Genomic DNA, 19489 nt, shown 5'->3' on the forward strand with positions numbered 1-19489 from the left:
GAATAAAGGAAAAAGAATGAAAAGAATTGAGGACAGTCTCAGAGACCTCTGGGACAACATTAAACGCAGCAACATTCAAATTATAGGGGTCCCAGAAGAAGATGAGAAAAAGAAAGGAACTGAGAAAATATTTGAAGAGATTATAGTTGAAAACTTCCCTAATATGGAAAAGGAAATAGTCAATCAAGTCCAGGAAGCGCAGAGAGTCCCATACAGGATAAGTCCAAGGAGAAACATGTCAAGACACAAATTAATCAAACTATCAAAAATTAAATACAAAGAAAAAATATTAAAAGAAGCAAGGGAAAAGCAACAAAAAACATACAAGAGAATCCCCATAAGGTTAACAGCTGATCTTTCAGCAGAAACTCTGCAAGCCAGAAAGGAGTGGCAGGACATATTTAAAGTGATGAAAGGGAAAAACCTACAACCAAGATTTACTCTACCCATCAAGGATCTCATTCAGATTCAATGCAGAAATAAAAACCATTACAGACAAGCAAAAGCTGAGAGAATTCAGCACCACCAAACCAGCTTTACAACAAATGCTAAAGGAGCTTCTTTAGGCAGAAGACACAAGAGAAGGAAAAGACCTACAATAACAAACTCAAAACAATTAAGTAAATGGTAATAGGAACATACATATCGATAATTACCTTAAATGTAAATGGATTAAATGCTCCAACCAGAAGACATAGACTAGCTGAATGGATACAAAAACAGGACCCATATATATGCTGTCAACAAGAGACCCACTTCAGACCTAGGGACACATACAGACTGAAACTGAGGGGATGGAAAATGATATTCTATGCAAATGGAAATCAAAAGAAAGCTGGAATAGCAATTCTCATATCAGACAAAGTAGACCTTAAAATAAAGACTATTACAAGAGACAAAGAAGGACACCACATAATGATCAAGGGATCAATCCAAGAAGAAAATACAGCAATTGTAAATATTTATGCACCCAGCATAGGAGCACCTCAATACATAAGGCAAATGCTAACAGCCATAAAAGGGGAAAACGACAGTAACACGATAATAGTAGAGGACTTTAACACCCCACTTTCACCAATGGACAGATCAACCAAAATGAAAATAAGGAAACACAAGTTTTAAATGACACATTACACAAGACGGACTTAATTGATATTTATAGGACATTCCATCCAAAAACAACAGAATACACGTTCTTCCCAAGTGCTCATGGAATATTTACCAGGGTAGATCATATCTTGGGTCACAAATCAAGCCTTGGTAAATTTAAGAAAATTGAAATCATATCAAGTATCTTTTCCGACCACAATGCAGTAAGACTAGATATCAATTACAGGAAAAATAGTGTAAAAAATACAAACACCTAGAGCCTAAACAATACGTTACTAAATAACCAAGAGATCACTGAAGAAATCAAAGAGGAAATCTAAAAATACCTAGAAACAAATGACAATGAAAACATGATGACCCAAAACCTATGGGATGCAGCAAAAGCAGTTTTAAGAGGGAAGTTTATAGCAATACAACCTACCTCAAGAAACAAGAAAAATCTCAAATAAACAACCTAACCTTACACTTAAGTAATTAGAGAAAGAAGAACAAAAAAACCCCCAAAGTTAACAGAAGGAAAGAAATCATAAAGATCAGATCAGAAATCAATGAAAAAGAAATGAAGGAAATGATAGCAATGATCAATAAAACTAAAAGCTGGTTCTTTGAAAAGGTAAACAAAATTGATAGACCATTAGCCAGACGATCATCAAGAAAAAATGGGAGAAGACTCAAATCAACAGAATTAGAAATGAAAAAGGAGAAGTAACAACTGGCACTGTAGGAATACAAAGGATCATGAGCGATTACTACAAGCAACTCTATGCCAATAAAATGGACAACCTGGAAGAAATGGACAAATTCTTAGAAAAGCACAACCTTCCGAGACTGAACCAGGAAGAAATAGAAAATATAAACAGACCAATCATAAGCACTGAAATTGAAACTGATTAAAAATCTTCCAACAAGCAAAATCCCAGGACCAGATAGATTCACAGGCAAATTCGATCAAACATTTAGAGAAGAGCTAACACCCATCCTTCTCAAACTCTTCCAAAATATAGCAAAAGGAGGAACACTCCCAAACTCATTCTACGAAGCCACCATCACCCTGATACCAAAACCAGACAAAGATGTCACAAAAAAAAGAAAACTACAGGCCAATATCAATGATGAACGTAGATGCAAAAATCCTCAACAAAATACTAGCAAACAGGATCTAACAGCATGTTGAAAGGATCAGGCACCATGATCAAGTGGGGTTTATCCCAGGAATGCAAGGATTCTTCAATATACACAAATCAATCAATATGATACACCATATTAACAAATCGAAGGATAAAAACCAAATGATGATCTCAATAGATGCAGAAGAAGCTTCTGGCAAAATTCAACACCAATTTATGATAAAAACTCTCCAGAAAGTAGGCACAGAGGGAACTTACCTCAACATAATAAAGGCTATATAAGACAAACCCACAGCCAACATCGTTCTCAATGGTGAAAAACTGAAACCATTTCCACTAAGATCAGCAACAAGACAAGGTTGCCCACTCTCACCACTATTATTCAACATAGTTTTGGAAGATTTATCAACAACAATTAGAGACAAAAAAGAAATAAATGGAATCCAAATTGGAAAAGAAGAAATAAAACTGTCACTGTTTGCAGATGACATTATACTATACATAGAGAATCCTAAAGATGCTACCAGAAAACACCTAGAGCTAATCAATGAATTTGGTAAAGTAGCAGGATACATTATTAATGCACAGAAATCTCTTGCATTTCTATACACTAATGATGAAAAATCTGAAAGAGAAATTAAGGAAACACTCCCATTTACCATTGCAACAAAAAGAATAAAATACCTAGGAATGAACCTACCCAAGGAGGCAAAAGACTTGTCTGCAGAAAACTATAAGACACTGATAAAAGAAATTAAAGATGATACAAACAGATGGAGAGATATACCATGTTCTTGGATTGGAAGAATAAATATTGTGAAAATGACTATACTACCCAAAGCAATCTACAGATTCAATGCAATCCCTATCAAACTACCAATGGCATTTTTCACAGAACTAGAACAAAAAATTTCACAATTTGTATGGAAATACAAAAGACCCCGAAGAGCCAAAGCAATCTTGAGAAAGAAAAACGGAGCTGGAGGAATCAAGCTCCCTGACTTCAGATTATACTACAAAACGACGGTAATCAAGACAGTATGGTACTGCCACAAAAACAGAAAAATAGATCAATGGAACAGGATAGAAAGCCCACACACATATGGTCACCTTATTTTTGATAAATGAGGCAAGAACATACAATGGAGAAAAGACAGCCTCTTCAATAAGTGGTGCTAGGAAAACTGGACAGGTACATGTAAAAGAATGAAATTAGAACACTCCCTAACACCATACACAAAAATAAACTCAAAATGGATTAAAGACCTAAATGTAAGGCTAGACACTATAAAACTCTTAGAGGAAAACATAGGCAGAACACTCTATGACATACATCACAGCAAGATCCTTTTTGACCCACCTCCTAGAGAAATGGAAATAAAAACAAAAATAAACAAATGAGACCTAATGAAACGTAAAAGCTTTTGCACGGCAAAGGAAACCATAAACAAGACAAAAAGACAACCCTCAGAAGGGGAGAAAATATTTGCAAACGAAGCAACTGACAAAGGATTAATCTCCAAAATTTACAAGCAGCTCATGCAGCTCAATATCAAAAAAACAAACAACCCAATTCAAAATGGGCAGAAGACCTAAAAAGACATTTCTCCAAAGGAGATATACAGATTGCCAACAAACACATGAAAGGATGCTCAGCATCACTAATCATCAGAGAAATGCAAATCAAAACTACAGTGAGGTATCACCTCACACCAGTCAAAATGGCCATCATGAAAAAATCTACAAACAATAAATGCTGGAGAGGGTGTGGAGAAAAGGGAACACTCTTGCACTGCTGGTGGGAATGTAAATCGATAGAGCCACTATGGAGAACAGTATGGAGGTTCCTGAAAAAACTACAAATAGAACTACCATATGACCCTGCAATCCCACTACTGGGCATATACCCTGAGAAAACCATAATTCAAAAAGAGTCATGTACCAAAATGTTCATTGCAGCTCTATTTACGAAAGCCAGGACATGGAAGCAACCTAAGTGTCCATCAACAGATGAATGGATAAAGAAGATGTGGCACATATATACAATGGAATATTACTCAGCCATAAAAAGAAATGAAACTGAGTTATTTGTAATGAGGTGGATAGACCTGGAGTCTGTCATACAGAGTGAAGTAAGTCAGAAGGAGAAAAACAAATACTGTATGCTAACACATATATATGTAATCTAAGAAAAAAAATGTCATGAAGAGATTAGTGATAGGACGGGAATAAAACACAGACCTACTAGAGCATGGACTTGAGGATATGGGGAGGGGGAAGGGTAAGATGTGACAAAGTGAGAGAGTGGCAGGGACATATATACACTACCAAATGTAAATTAGATAGCTAGTGGGAAGCTGCCGCATAGCACAGGGAGATCACCTCTGTGCTTTGTGACCACCTAGAGGGGTGGGATATGGAGGGTGGGAGGGAGGGTGACGCAAGAGGTAAGAGATATGGGAAGATATGTATATGTATAACTGATTCACTTTGTTGCAAAGGAGAAACTAACACACTATTGTAAAACAGTTATACTCCAATAAAGATGTTAAAAAATAAAATAAAATAAAACAAAAAAAGAGTCATGTACCACAATGTCCATTGCAGCTCTATTTACAATAGCCAGGACATAGAAGCAACATAAGTGTCCATCGACAGATGAATGGATAAAGAAGATGTGGCACATATATACAATGGAATATTACTCAGCCATAAACAGAAACAAAATTGAGTTATTTGTAGTGAGGTGGATGGACCTAGAGGCTGTCATACAGAGTGAAGTAAGTCAGAAAGAGAAAAACAAATACCATATGCTAACACATATATATGAATTCTAAAAAAAAAAGAAAAGTAGTTCTGAAGAACCTAGGGGCAGGACAGGAATAAAGACGCAGATGTAGAGAATGGACTTGAGGACACGGGGAGGGGGAAGGGTAAGCTGGGATGAAGTGAGAGAGTGGCAGTGACATATACACTACCAAATGTAAAATAGATAGCTAGTGGGAAGCAGCCACATAGCACAGAGTGATCAGCTCAGTGCTTTGTGACCACCTAGAGGGGTAGGATAGGGAGGGTGGGAGGGGGACGCAAGAGGGAGGGGATATGGGGATATATGTATGTGTATAGCTGATTCACTTTGTTATACAGCAGAAACTAACAATGTAAAGCAATTACACTCCAGTAAAGATTTAAAAAAAAAAAAAAAAAGAAAAGAAAAGAAACTCCTGTTTTAGGAGCCTGGTGCTTTAGGTGTGAGGGAGCCCAGGCATGAATGCCACAGCCCCCCACCTGGCACTGGTTACAGGGCTGCTGTGGAAGGGGGTGAGGCCTTAGGAAAACCCAGAGGGCGGCCAAAAATCCCTTGGTGATCTTCAGGCTGGACTGCTTACTGCAGGCTGGGATCCTCTGGGGTCCTGGTCACCTGGGCTCCAGGTCACTTGCTTGAATGATTTGGGGAGATGTCCCAGGACAAACCCCGATGAAAATCCACAAAGTGAAACTGTCACCAGAGAAACTGACCCGCCTTTCAAATGGCCTTTCAGCCATTTGGGGCTCTGGCTTGATTTTCCTAAGCAAGGTGGGGCTCCTTGAATATACCTATATTATCGTATATATATGACCCATGTGCGTTTTTTCTGCTATAAAGAGATACAAGCATCTATGTCAGGGTGTAACCGAGCAGGACCCTATGGGACTTTCCTGGGACAGCCTTCCCCCATATATTCTGCTTCAGCTCCTCTCTGAAGTACCTAGATAACAGTTTGATGCACATTTTCTGAGTTGTTTCACATGTGAAAACCCCCCACCAAATGAAAGATATTGACTACAGTACTTGATGACCATGAGCAAACAGCCCCCAGGCCTCCTGGAGCCTAAGGACTGGTAATGTTAACCCCTGTGACACCACCCTGTTAGCTCACCATCAACCAGAGAGTTGTGCACGAGCTGACCGCATACCTTGTGAACCCCCTCCCTCATCTGGCTTCTTTTTGTTTGCGGTACGTGGGCCTCTTACTGCTGTGGTCCCTCCCGTTGCGGAGCACAGGCTCCGGACGCGCAGGCCCAGCGGCCACGGCTCATGGGCCCAGCCGCTCCGCGGCATGTGGGATCTTCCCGGACCGGGGCACGAACCCGCGTCCCCTGGATCGGCAGGCAGACTCTCAACCACTGCGCCACCAGGGAAGCCCTCATCTAGCTTTTAAAAATTCTTTGCCGAAAATTTTCGGAGAGCTCGGGGGTTTTTTCTGGGCCTGAGCCACCTGTCTCCTGGCATGGCCCTGCAGTAAACCTTTCTCTGCTCCAAACTCCAACGTTTCGGTTTGTTTGGCCTCACTGTGCATGGGGCACACAAACTTGTGCTAACAGGTGCGGAGAGAAGGGGAGCGGCTTGATCACATCTGCAGATCACTGCCTCGCCCTCCACTCCAAGCCACTTACGAAATGTCAGTCACTGAGTCAGTGACAGCGGTTGAGGGGCTCCCATGGCCAGGAAGTTCGCACGTGGGGAAATCTGCTCAGTGCTCTGCGGGCAGAAGAGGCCTTTCCCTCAAGTGGAATCCCAGCTCCGTCCCGTCTATCAGCCTGGAAAATGCCTGGGATTGTGCCTCCCTCGGATGCTGTGAGAATCAGGTAAAGGCAGAACAAGGTACTTAGCACCTAGTGGGTGATCAACAGTTGTTATTGGTGTTACTATTAATATTAGACTACACTTCGCCACATCATTTCATGTAATCCTTTGGCTCACGCCTGGAAGTGGGCGTTATTCGAGCCCTCATTTTACAGGGGGGCAAACTGAGGCTCAGAGAGGTGCATTTGTTTGCCCAAGGGCACACAGCTAGTCTTGGGAAATGGCTCAGGTAGTGCCGCTTCCCCTGAGGATAAGGAGAGCCAGATAAAGGCCGTAGATGTGCTTTGCGGTGGGGCTGGCAGGGAGCTCAGAGAACACTCAGTGAAGCTGAGTTTCTATTTTTCTGCCAACATTTTATTATAAACAATTTTTTTAAATGCAGTGGTTTTAAAACACTCTAATATGGAAGGTTGTCTTCAGATAAACTCTTGCACAGAAGCAGGGCACGTGACACAGAGCCCTAAGGTGCTCTGGCTGGAGGGAGCTGGAGGTGGGGGGGGGTCCCTTCCCTCTGAGTCCCTAGGGCTCCACAGAGCACAGTGCGAAGACCGTGATTCAGCCCACCCCCCTCCCCATTTCACAAGAGAAGAGGCACGAAGGTCACCTACTAGGAAGTGGAAAAGCCAGACTCCATGTCCACGTTTTCTGAAGTCACACTAATTACCTAGAGAAACGCTATGATCGTTATGATCATCAAAAAGCGTTCTGTTAAATTTGGAATCATGTAACTAGACTTACTGTGATCACTTTGTAATGCAGACAAATATTGAATTATTAGGTTGTACACCTGAAACTAATATAACGTTATATACCAATTTTTCCTCAGAAAAAAGAAACTGGAATCATGCCGTAGGTGAGGGTGGTGTATTGGTTTCCTATGGCTGCTGTCACAAATCACGACAGTTAGTGACTTGACACTACACAGATGTATTCTCTTACAGCTCTGGAGGTCAGAATTCCAAAATGAGCCTCAAGGGGCTCAAATCAAGGTGTGAGGAGGGCTGGTCCCTTCTGGAGGCTCCAGGAAGAATCCAATTCCTTGCCCTTTCCAGCTTCCAGAAGCTGCCTGCGTCCTTTGGCTTGTGGCCTCTCCCTGCATCTTCAAAGCCATCAGCTAGCATCTTCTCTCCCCCTTCCCCGACCCTCCTGCTTCCTTCTTACAGGACCCTTCTAATCACATCGGACCCACCCAGATAATCCAGGGTAATCTCCCCATTGGAGATCCTTAACTTAGTTACACCTGCAAAGGTCCCTATACCATGTAAGGTAACATATCCAGAGGTTTCTGGCATCAGAATACGGACATCTTTGGGGGGCTATTATTCTGTCCACCACAGTGAGCAATGTAAAAGAATACCGGGTGATAAGAAAGGCAAACAAAAGTACCATGCTGTGGACTGTCCAAATGTGAAGACTCAGAGTTAAGGGGGTGAATCAGAGCATCTCCTGAACCATTGTTTTTCCCAAGGTCTTGTTTATTTATGATGCATTTGTTTTAAGTTCTAAAAACAGTACTGTGTGTGTCTCACCTGGACCCTAGTCTCCATCTGGTCCTTTCAATCTTCACCTCTCACACGTGAATGTGTCCACAAATCACCTGAGGATTGGATTAAAATGCATATTCTGATTGAGTAGAGCTGGGGGCAGGGCTGGAGGTGCTGCATTTCCTACAAGCTCCCAGGTGAGGCTGGTCCACAGTCCACACCTGGGGTAGTGGGGCCCTGAAATAAGTTCTATGAGGGAAAGGACCTTAGTTGATTTTGCTCGTATTTGTATCCACAGCACTTAGAATAATACCTGGAATATAGTAGGTGCACAATTTGGGTTTGTTAAATGAATTTTAAAAATGGATGGAGAGATGGATAGGTGGATGGGTAGGTGGGTAGATGGATGGATAGATGAAGTGACAGAATTTCAGATGCCATTAAATGAGAAAGGTAAATTCAAAACAGTTGGCCACGTTTCAACCAAAACTCAGCAAAAAGGAATAGTAAAACCTGACAACTCAGTCCAAAAGACACAAGGAATCACCTTCTAAAAGTTTAGAAAGTGAAAATACTCAAATACTTTGTGTGTGACTTCCTGAGCAGTGACTTCCAAAGCATGGGGCAGTGGAGTTTTTAGGGTTCATCCATGGTGAAGCAGGTGTCAGTACTTCGTTCCCTTTCATGGCTGAATACTATCCCAATCACATGTCTAGACCACATTTCGTTTAGCCATTCATCTGTTGATGAACATTTGGGTTGTTTCCCCTTTTTGGCTACTATGAATAATATTGCTGTGAACATTTCTGTACAAGTTTTTGTGGGGACATAAGTTTTCAATTTTCTTGAATAGTTACCAAAGAGTGGAATTTCTGGGTCCTATGGTAATTCTGTTTTGATTCCTGTTGAGTTTTAATAAAATGTAAATCAGCACATTTCATTAGTTTTTAAATAAATATTGTATTATCCATAGAAGTTAATTCAAGGAACTCCCAACTACACAGTCAGCCACCACACACACAGGCTGGGCCACACATGTTTGGCTGGACAGTAAGTTCCTAACCCCTGGGAATTGTTGACTGTCTCTTTGGGCTCAGTTAGTATCTCCAAGCCCTTGGGGTGCTTTGCACCCCTGCATCCAGACAGTGGACTTAACACACACAAGGTTAGCCGTGATGGGAAAATGAAACCGGAACACGGACTGCTTCCATTCTGTCATTCTATATGACACTGGGAGTTTTTGTGTCTAGGATGGAAAACAGTGAAACAGAGTGTGACCTGCAAGGTGTAATCTTTTTGTTTGGAACGTGGACATTTTAGTTCATGCATGAAATCTTTTACTGAACTCAGTATCTTTAAAACTGAAATGTAATCTTTGTATCTGTCAACTGTATCAAAACTAAGAAAGTAACCAGGAATATAATTATTACTGGGAATATTATTGTATAGAGGAGGAAGGTGTTAAAAAAATGTCTACTCTGGGTGTTGAATATACTATGCACGCCACTGCTTAAAGATCCCTCATCCATCACTAAAAGATGTTTTTTTTCAATCTCTTGTCAAAGAGATTCTTTCAATCTCTTTCCGGCTGATGGAAAACTCATTCAATTTCTGAAATCCCTATGGGAAGTGGACTAGGAGAGGCTGGGGAGACCCGACTGACCCCCAGAATGGGGTTCGCAATCCTCCACCCCAGCTCCGCCTCCCGATCATTGGGGACCCCTGGCCCAGCATCGCACTAAGTCTATTTTATTGCCATCTCTGCCTGCAGCTACGGCATTGAGATGGCTGCCTGACTTTCACAGGCTGTGAAGGGACAGCTTCACGTCTGTGAATTTAATGTGAAGTGCACCCGCCTGCACAAGAAAGGCCTGGAGAGACTGTCTTAAGTGAAGGCTGGAGCAGCGCTGTCCAGTGATGGAACTTTCTGCAGCGATCAGCTCAACAAGTCAGCAAGTGTTCCTTGGGCGCCCCCTGCAGGTAGATAGGAATCTGTCACTTGTCCTTCCCCGCAGCTAAATTCTGTGACTGGAGGTGACTCCAAGCAGTGCTTAGAAAACTGGAAAAATAGGGTCACACACAGAAAAGAGACAAAAAAATCCAGGAAGAAGCTGCTTTCAATTCAACATCCGTGTCAGTTTGTATCATTCAAAAACTGAAGTTATATTTTACAATATAGCTTTTTTTTTTTTCACTTTGAATTTCGGAAGATATCTTTTTGATGCTTAGAGCACTGGCCCTGGCTGGTGTCCAACGACTCAGCAATCTTTCTGGAAATCTACCTGTGGATACACACATACATGTGTGCTAAAACACACACGTATATGTGCTCACTGCTGCATTGATTGTAGCAGGGAAAAAGTGCAGCTAACCAAATGACCCTCAGTACAGGATGGCTAAATAAAATATACGACACCTCTTCTATGGAGAACTCTGCAGCATAAAAAGAAGTTAGGCCTGTATTTGCTGATATGAAAAGATTTCTGAGATATCAATGTAAGTGAAGAAAGCAAGATATAGAAGAGTATATACCCTATGGTACCACTTGAGCAGATATGTAGGTAATTGCATACGAACAAACACTTCTGGAAAGATACACAGGAACCAGTGCCTGAGTGATTACCTTTGGACAAGGACAGGAGTGGAACGGAGGCACAGAGGGAGACTTTTATTTTTTGATTAAGCCTTCCATAGTGCTATATATACACAGTCGACCCTGGAACAACGTGGGGGGTAGGGGCACCGACCCTCAACACGGCCGAAAATCCAAGTATAATTTATAGTCGGCCTTCCTTCTCCAATTCCACATCTCAACCAACTGCAGATTGTGTAGAAATGTTGTATTTATTATTGAAAAATATCCAGGTATAAGTGGACATGTGCAGTTCAAACCCATGTTGTTCAAGGGCCAACTGTAATTTTTCTTAGTATACATGTAATATACGCAATATATATAGTGTAAGCAGTATACTATATATGTAATATATTCACATATATAACCTAATAGGACATCTACTTCCTGCCACGATTCGGTAATAGGGATTAGCTGTACCCTCCCATCTGAATCTACTCAAAAAACACTCAAAATATATGAAATGATGATCTTCAAGACACTGGACATCAGGCATGAAGGACAGTCCTCCCTGTGAGACAGGAAACAAATGAGGTGAGTCTTCCAACCACCACAGCTCACTGCCTGGACAGAGTTTCCAGCCCATGGTGCAGGGAGGGGGACTGTCTCCAGTTAAGGGAGCCGGGCAGGTGCGACACCAATGTGTCTAGAGTCTGAAGGACAGAGCTCGGAGGAGGAGGGAGCTGCCCAGAGAGAGCTCTGTAGACTTGCAGATGGTTCCCTTGGTGTCCAGCTGAGCTGGATCAGTGCACACCTGTGAGGAAATGACCCCGGGCTGGGGAAGAACCACCCCAAAGCATCAGAGGGAACAATCCCAGAGCTCCCCCAGGCTGGGAAGAGTTCCCCATCCCACCCACCACAGTAGATTTCATCATCTGTGCAGCATCAAGTCAAACAGCCAGAGGGTTTTGCCTAAGTATTAGGGCAAAATTAGCCCCAGACTCACTACCACTCTGGTCCTGCCTAACAAAGCTTAAAAGCAGTACCCCAAAGACTAAAATGTTTTCAGTCTGTTTGCCGGTGTCCCAGAAAAATATCGAGAATATTTGTAAACATACATTTTCAGCACTCAGTAAGGTAAAATTCACATCTGGAATCCAATAAAAAATTGGATCGCAATTTAAAAAAACTGCAAAGAAGTAGGAAACTAAGACCCATAATGGGGGGTGGGGAGTGAGTGGATCAGTCTAATGAACCCAAACCAGAAATGATACAGATAATAGAATTAGTAGACAAGAACATTTTAAAAGTTATCATAGGGCTTCCCTGGTGGCACAGTGGTTGAGAATCTGCCTGCCAATGCAGGGGACATGGGTTCGAGCCCTGGTCTGGGAAGATCCCACATGCCACAGAGCAACTAGGCCCATGAGCCACAACTACTGAGCCTGCGCATCTGGAGCTTGTGTTCCGCGACAAGAGAGGCTGCGACAGTGAGGCCCGTGCACCGCAATGAGGAGTGGCCCCTGCTTGCTGCAACTAGAGAAAGCCCACACACAGAAACGAAGACCCAACATGGCCAAAAATAAATAAAATAGTTTTTAAAAGTTATCATAACTACATCAGTGTGTTCATGAAGACAGAGGGAAAAAATGGCCACATTAAGTAGAGACTTGGAGGATATTAAAAAACAAAACAAAATACCTGAATTGAACTTCTAGAGAGGAAAAGCACAATGTCTGAGATGAAAAATATACAAGATGAGATTAAAGGTATGTTTTAGTCGACCAAGGCTGCCATACAAAATACCATAAACTGACACAAAATACTCTAAGTACCAGAAATTTATGTCCCACAGTTCTGGAAGCTGGAAGTCCGAGATCGAGGCCAGCACAGTCAGGTTCTTGTGAGGTCTCTCTAGTTGGCTTACAGACAGCCACCTTGTCACTCACTGTGTTCCTACATGGCCTTTCCTTGTGTGGAGAGAGAGCAAGCTAAGTGTCTCCTCTTATAAAGACACTAATCCCATCATGAGGACTCCCTCTCCTCTCCATGACCTCATCACCTCCCAAAGGCCCACCTTCCAATACCATCACACTGGGAGTTAGGGCTTCGACATATGAATTGGGGTGTGCAGAGTGGGGCAACACATACATTCAGTCTATAATAAGGCAGATTAAATACTGCAGAAGAAAAGATAAGTGAAGTTGTAGAGCAACAGAGACTACCCAGAATGAAACAGAGGAAAAAAAAGACCGAGAAACAGAACTATAGAATAGTGCTGAGAGAAATCTAGAAGGACCTAAATAGAGAGATAAATCATGTGTGTGGACTAGGAGACTCAATATTGTTAAGAGGTCAGTTCTTCCCAAACTGAAGGTTAGATTCAATGCAAATCCTACCAAAATCCCAGCAGGCTTTTTGGGGTAGAAATTAATTAACTGATTCTAAAATTCAAATGGAAATTCAAAGGACCTAAATAGCCAAAACAACTTTGAAAAGAAAAACAAAGTTGGAGGATTTGAGGTCTCTGACTTCAAGACTTATTATAAAGCTACAGTATGGTATTGGCACAAAGACAGACAAAGATCTTATTCTGAATAAAGAATCCAGAAATATATCCACATATTCATGCTCAGTTGACTTTCAGCAAAGGTACAAAGTTAATTGTGTGGAGAAAAAACAGTGTTTTCAACAAAAGATGCTGGAACAATTGGAGATATATATGTGTGTGTATATCTATATCTATATCTATATCTATATCTATATCTCAACACATACCTTGCACTATATACAAAAATTACATACAAAAAAATTAACTCCAAATGAGTCATAGACCTAAATTTAAGGTCTAAAACTTAAAAAATTCTAGAAGGAAACATAGGAGAAAATATTTGTGACCTTGTGTAAGGCAGATTTCTTAGGTATGTTTTCTAAAACACAATACGTAAAAGAAAAAATTTGATAAACTGGACCTCATCAAAATTAAGAACAGCTCTTCAAAAGACATTCGTAAGAGAATTTTCAGTCTCAAGCCACAGACTAGGAGAAATATTTGCCAAACATATAACTGATAAGGAACGTGTATCCAGAACATATACAGTATTCTCAAAACTCAATACTTAAGCAACCAAAATTTTTTTAAACGGGCTTAAAATTTGAACACTTTGGCAAAGAAGATATGCTGATGGCAAATGAACACCTGAAAAGATGGCAACATAATTTCTCACTAGGGAAATGCTAATTAAAACCACAATAAGATACCACTATACACCTGTTAGAATGCCAAAAACCCAAAAGACGGGTTATACTCGCTCTTGGCAAGAATATGGGGCAACGAAAATGCTCAGACACTGCAGGTGGGGATGGACAGCCACTCTGGAGAACACTTCACCAGTTTCCTACCATCCCACTCCTAGGTGTTGACTCCAGAGAAATGACAGTGTGTGTCATTATGAAGTCTTGTACAACAATGCCCACAGCAGCTTTATTTGTAACACCCATAAGCTGGAAGCAATCCAAATGTCCATCTACAGGTAAATGGATTAACAAGCTGTGGTGTACTCATACAATGAAATACTTCACCGAAGCCAGAAGAAATGAACTTCACACACTCAACAACATGAATGAACCTGAAATAAACATGCTGAAAGAAGCCAGCTGAAAAGGAGCACACACCATATGATTCCACTGATAAAAAATTCCAGAAAATCCACACTCATCTATGGAGGCAGGGAACAGGGCAGTGACTGCCAGCAGGGATCAGGGGCAGGTTTGCAAAGGTCATGAGGAAACTTTGCGGGATGATTTGTGTGTTCACTATCTTGATTGCGGTGATGGTTTCACAGGTACAGAATATATGTCAAAACTTATCAACTGTACGCTTTAAATATGTGCAGTCTGTTGATCAGTTGTCCGTCAATAAAGCTGTTTAAGAAATTAACAATTGCGGACACCTATATACTGCACAAATGTGTGAGGAATTTTTTAAAAACTTGTTTTACTCATATTAACTTATTTAATCCTTCCAACAATAATCCTCTGAGGGAGTTAATATTATCATTGTCATTTTACAGGGAAGGAAACTAAGGCATGAAGAAAAGACTTGAAAGCTGGTAAATGGGGAGCTGGAATTTGAACACAGACGGCTGACAGTCAAAAATCCATGTTCTCAACCAGCAAACGAGTCAACTTCTCCAAATACAATGGATCTGAACTTTATTTTTCGACTCAGTTATATATCAAGCGCCTGCAGTGTATTCGACTCAGTAATACATAAAGTGCCTGTATACACTGCAGGCCCTTGATATATAACTGATATTAGATATCTAATATCTTCGTTAGATATTTTTGCTGGATCTAAGGGAAGAGGTAGGAAATTCTCTACTCCAGAACTTAAAAATTTTTTCCACGTCCTGACTTTGGTCATAGATGGAGTAGGAGCGCCACCTGGTGGTTTAATGTGGAGCTGCACGCAGTGCATTTCATAGGGTAGCGTTTTCACCACCTGCAGTGTGTTTAAGATGCTCCAGTCCTGCTAGATCACCATCTAAATTCTTAACCTGTTTGACCCAGGTGCTAGTCTTGTTTTATTCACTAACCTGCAATGTGATCAGGGACAATTTTCTCTGTCTAGGCCTCAGTTCCCCCATCTGTAAACAAGGCATTGAAAGTGCCGTGTCCTAACCACTGGACCGCCAGGGAATTCCAGGTGCGGAAATTGCTCTTATTATCCCCATTTTACAGATGAGCAGGCTGAGGCTGGAGACCAGAAGGGACGTGCCCAGTGTTATTCAGCTCATTAGAGTCAGGATTTAAACACATGTCATCTGACTTCAGAATACGAGCTGTAAACCCCTGTGTCATCTGCCCTCACCCATCTCACCCATCCCAACCATGGAAGTCTGTAGTGCCATCGCTAGAAACCCTGAGGAGTTTTTTAAACATGGTGTGATATTATGATTTATAATAAGAAACGTATATTTGGTCTTTTTTCCCATGTCTGGCACAGAGCTCCTAAAATCCTTGGAATTTCCTAAAGGCGGAGAGCAATAAAGGTGTCTCTTGTTATGTTAATGGACCTCACTTAAGGATGGGGGATGGTTGCCAGGGGAACCAACCTAGCGATTGGAAGGTTGGAACTTTCAGTCCCACCTCCCCAGCTTGGGGCTGAACCAATCGCTGATGGCTTAACTCAATCGTGACGGGGTAATGAAGCCTCCATTAAAAGCACAGGTTTGGGTGAAAACTTGGAGATTTGGGGAGAGAGGTGCCCCTGGAGAGGGCTTGGACTCTCTGAGCTCTTCCCTCATGACTTACCCTGTGCATCTCTCCCATCTGGCTGTTCCTGAGTTATATTCTTTTAGGATAAACCGGTATCTAGTAAGTAAAATGTTTCTCTGATTTCTGTGAGCTACTCTAGCAAATTAATTGAATCCAAAGCGGGAGGAGGTCATGGGTACCTCTGATTTATAGTCAGTCAGTCAGAAGCACAGGTAACAACCTGGGCTTGCAACTGGCATCTTGGGGAGGAGGGTAGTCTTGTAAGATTGAGCCCTTAACCTGTGGAATTTGAGGCTAACTCCAATAGCGTCAAAATTGTTGAATTGTAGGACACCCATCTGGTGTCCAGGGCATTTTTCGTTGGCATGGGGAACCCCACACACACACCTCCCACCCACATTGGAAACTGGGTTCAGAACCTCTTTATAGGCCCAGGCCCCATGCACAAGTTTCTGATTTAATTGATGTGGAGGAGGAGAACTGGCACATAAAATACCCCAGGTGATTATAATGTGTAGCCAGGCTGAGAAACCCTGCTGTCAAAAGAATATACCCAGTGTCCCACCAGTCTCAGTGCAGATTTAAGCTCTAATAATTTCAGAAGTATAAGCAAATTTTGTTTCTAGAGCAGTTTTAGGTGTACAGAAAAAAAACTTCCAGAAAGTTCAGAGAGTTCTGATATATTCCCCCCACCCCGCTGCCCCCGTGATTATTAACATCTTGCACTGGTGTGGTATATTTGTTGTCATTGGTGAACCAATATTGATACATTATTATTAACTAAAGTCCATAGTTTAAGTTAGGGTTCACTCTTAATGTTGTACCTTCTATGAGATTTGATAAATGCATAACGTAATGCCCTGTGGCCACCATTACAGTATCCCACAGAATAGTTTTACTGCCCTGAAGTCCCCTGTGCTTTTCATCCTTCCCACTCCTAACCCCTCCCCCAAATCCTGACAATCACTAACCTTTTCACTGTCTCTGGTTTGACAAACATTTTTTAAATCATTAAAAAATTTAGCTATTTGAATCTACAACACGTTTTTCAACTTTAATTTCGTTTTCTTTTGGCCGTGCCACACAGCTTGCAGGATCTCAGTTCCCCGAACAGGTATTGAACCCAGGCCCCAGCAGTGAGAGCCCAGAACCCTAACTACTCAGCCACCAGGGAACTCCCTAAATTTTCATTTTGTTGTTTTAGTCATCATGGCCATCTATCATCAGAGGGACTGAAATAAAAAATTTAAAGTCTATTGTTTCAAACTCAGGAAGCGAAAGAAATGTAAAGGAAATGTAAACTTTCAAATGCCAGTTTTTGTAAGTTTGTTCATGCTTCAAAAGTTCCTAAAGGAGAAAACTGGGCTCAGACTTTTGGAACACGCTGTACTCGAGAAGGGAGAACCAGTTGTTTCCACAGGCCAGGAACAGCATCTGTGAGAAGATGGGGCTCAGAGGTCTCTCAAGGGGGTCTGGGTAATGGCCGGACAGCCAAGGGCTGGGGGAGGGACCGGCAGCGGGGACATTCCTGGCAGAAGGACCTCTGTGAGCAAGAGTAATGGGCTGGGGTCCCTGGGGAAGTACCAGTTGTTCAGTGGTTAGGGCCCAGCCTTCACACTGGCCCAGGGCAAGAAATGAGCCTGGATGGGGATATATGTATAGCTGATTCACTTTGTTATACAGCAGAAACTAGCACACCATTGTAAAGCAATTATACTCCAATAAAGATGTTTAAAAAAAAAAAAAAAAAAAGAAAGAAAAGAAAGAAATGAGCCTGGAGTGGTCAGATGGTCACCAAGGCCACTGAAAACCATGGGAAGCTTGGATGTTAGCCTGTGGGCCCTAGGGAGCCATTGAAGGTTTAAGAGCAGCAGAGCGACACTGTGTGATCTGCGTGGGGAAAGGTCAGGAGCAGAGAAACCCTGTGAGGAACTACAGGGGACAGTCCAGGGCCCACTCCCTGTGCCTCTCTGGGTATGACCATGGGACCCAATCTTGCCAGGGGAAAGTGAGCAAATAGGTGTCACGTCTGGGGGGATGCATTTAAGCAGTAGCGTATAATTCACACTCTCCACCTTTGTTTGTTTTGGTTTGTTTGCGGTACGCGGGCCTCTCACTGTTGTGGCCTCTCCCGTTGCGGAGCACAGGCTCCGGACGCGCAGGCTCAGCGGCCATGGCTCACGGGTCCAGCCGCTCCGCGGCACGTGGGATCTTCCCAGACCGGAGCACGAACCCGTGTCTCCTGCATCGGCAGGCGGATTCTCAACCACTGCGCCACCAGGGAAGCCCTGATACATTATTTTTAATGAGTTTCTATATCCTTAGTGCCTGAGGCTGGGGAAAGTTTGTTCACTCATTAAAATTTGTCCCAAACCTGTAAGCAGTGATACTCCAGTAGCAATGAGCAAATAGCATCCACATCTTGGATGGTTTCTAAAGACAATTCTCCAGGAAAAGCAACCAAGGGTCCTTGGAGAAATAGCTGTAGCAAAGAAAATAGGAGAGCCTGGAACATCCAATTGTCAGAAAGCAAGAAAGTGCTCAAAGGGGTTTGATTAATGTCCAAGACACAGAAGCTTGACGAGGCTTCACTGGCCACATTTTGCGGATAAACTGACCAGAAAGAATAATGATAACTTATTATTAAATACAGAATTTTTTTAAAACCCATGAGTCCATAGTGATTCTCAAAAAAAGGGCGGGAGGGAAACTTATTTACTGAGGCATGCCAATTAATTAATTGAGATAAGGATAAGGACTGGGAAAAAGCACAATTTTGCAAACACCTATGTAACTGATCCAGGCAAGAAGGATGGTAAAACCACTGAGTGAAGGCTGATCGAGAACAAGATATTCATATGATCTCAATGTGTCTCCCCAGAGAGTCTGTATTAATTACAAATGGAAAATGATGGATTCCCTGGAGAAACAGGACACACACCATCTTTATCAAGTGATCAAGCCCTCACATCACCAACAATGGAACCAACTGGCATTACGTGCTTCCTGCTGTGACACAACTGTAAGTGCATTCTGCTAAAAACTTTAACCTGGGGACTTCCCTGGTGGTGCAGTGGTTAAGAATCTGCCTGCCACTTCAGGAGACACGGGTTCGAGCCCTGGTCCGGGAAGATGTGGGACCAGGGCAGATCTTCCCGGACCAGAGCTTAGGTACGGAGCAAGTAAGCCCATGTGCCACAACTATTGAAGCCCACACACCTAGAGCCCAGGCTCTGCAACCAGAGAAGCCACTGCAATGAGAAGCCCGCGCACCGCAACGAAGAGTAGC

This window comes from Kogia breviceps, chromosome 14 (assembly GCF_026419965.1).
Source record: "Kogia breviceps isolate mKogBre1 chromosome 14, mKogBre1 haplotype 1, whole genome shotgun sequence".
Lineage (NCBI taxonomy): Eukaryota > Metazoa > Chordata > Mammalia > Artiodactyla > Physeteridae > Kogia > Kogia breviceps.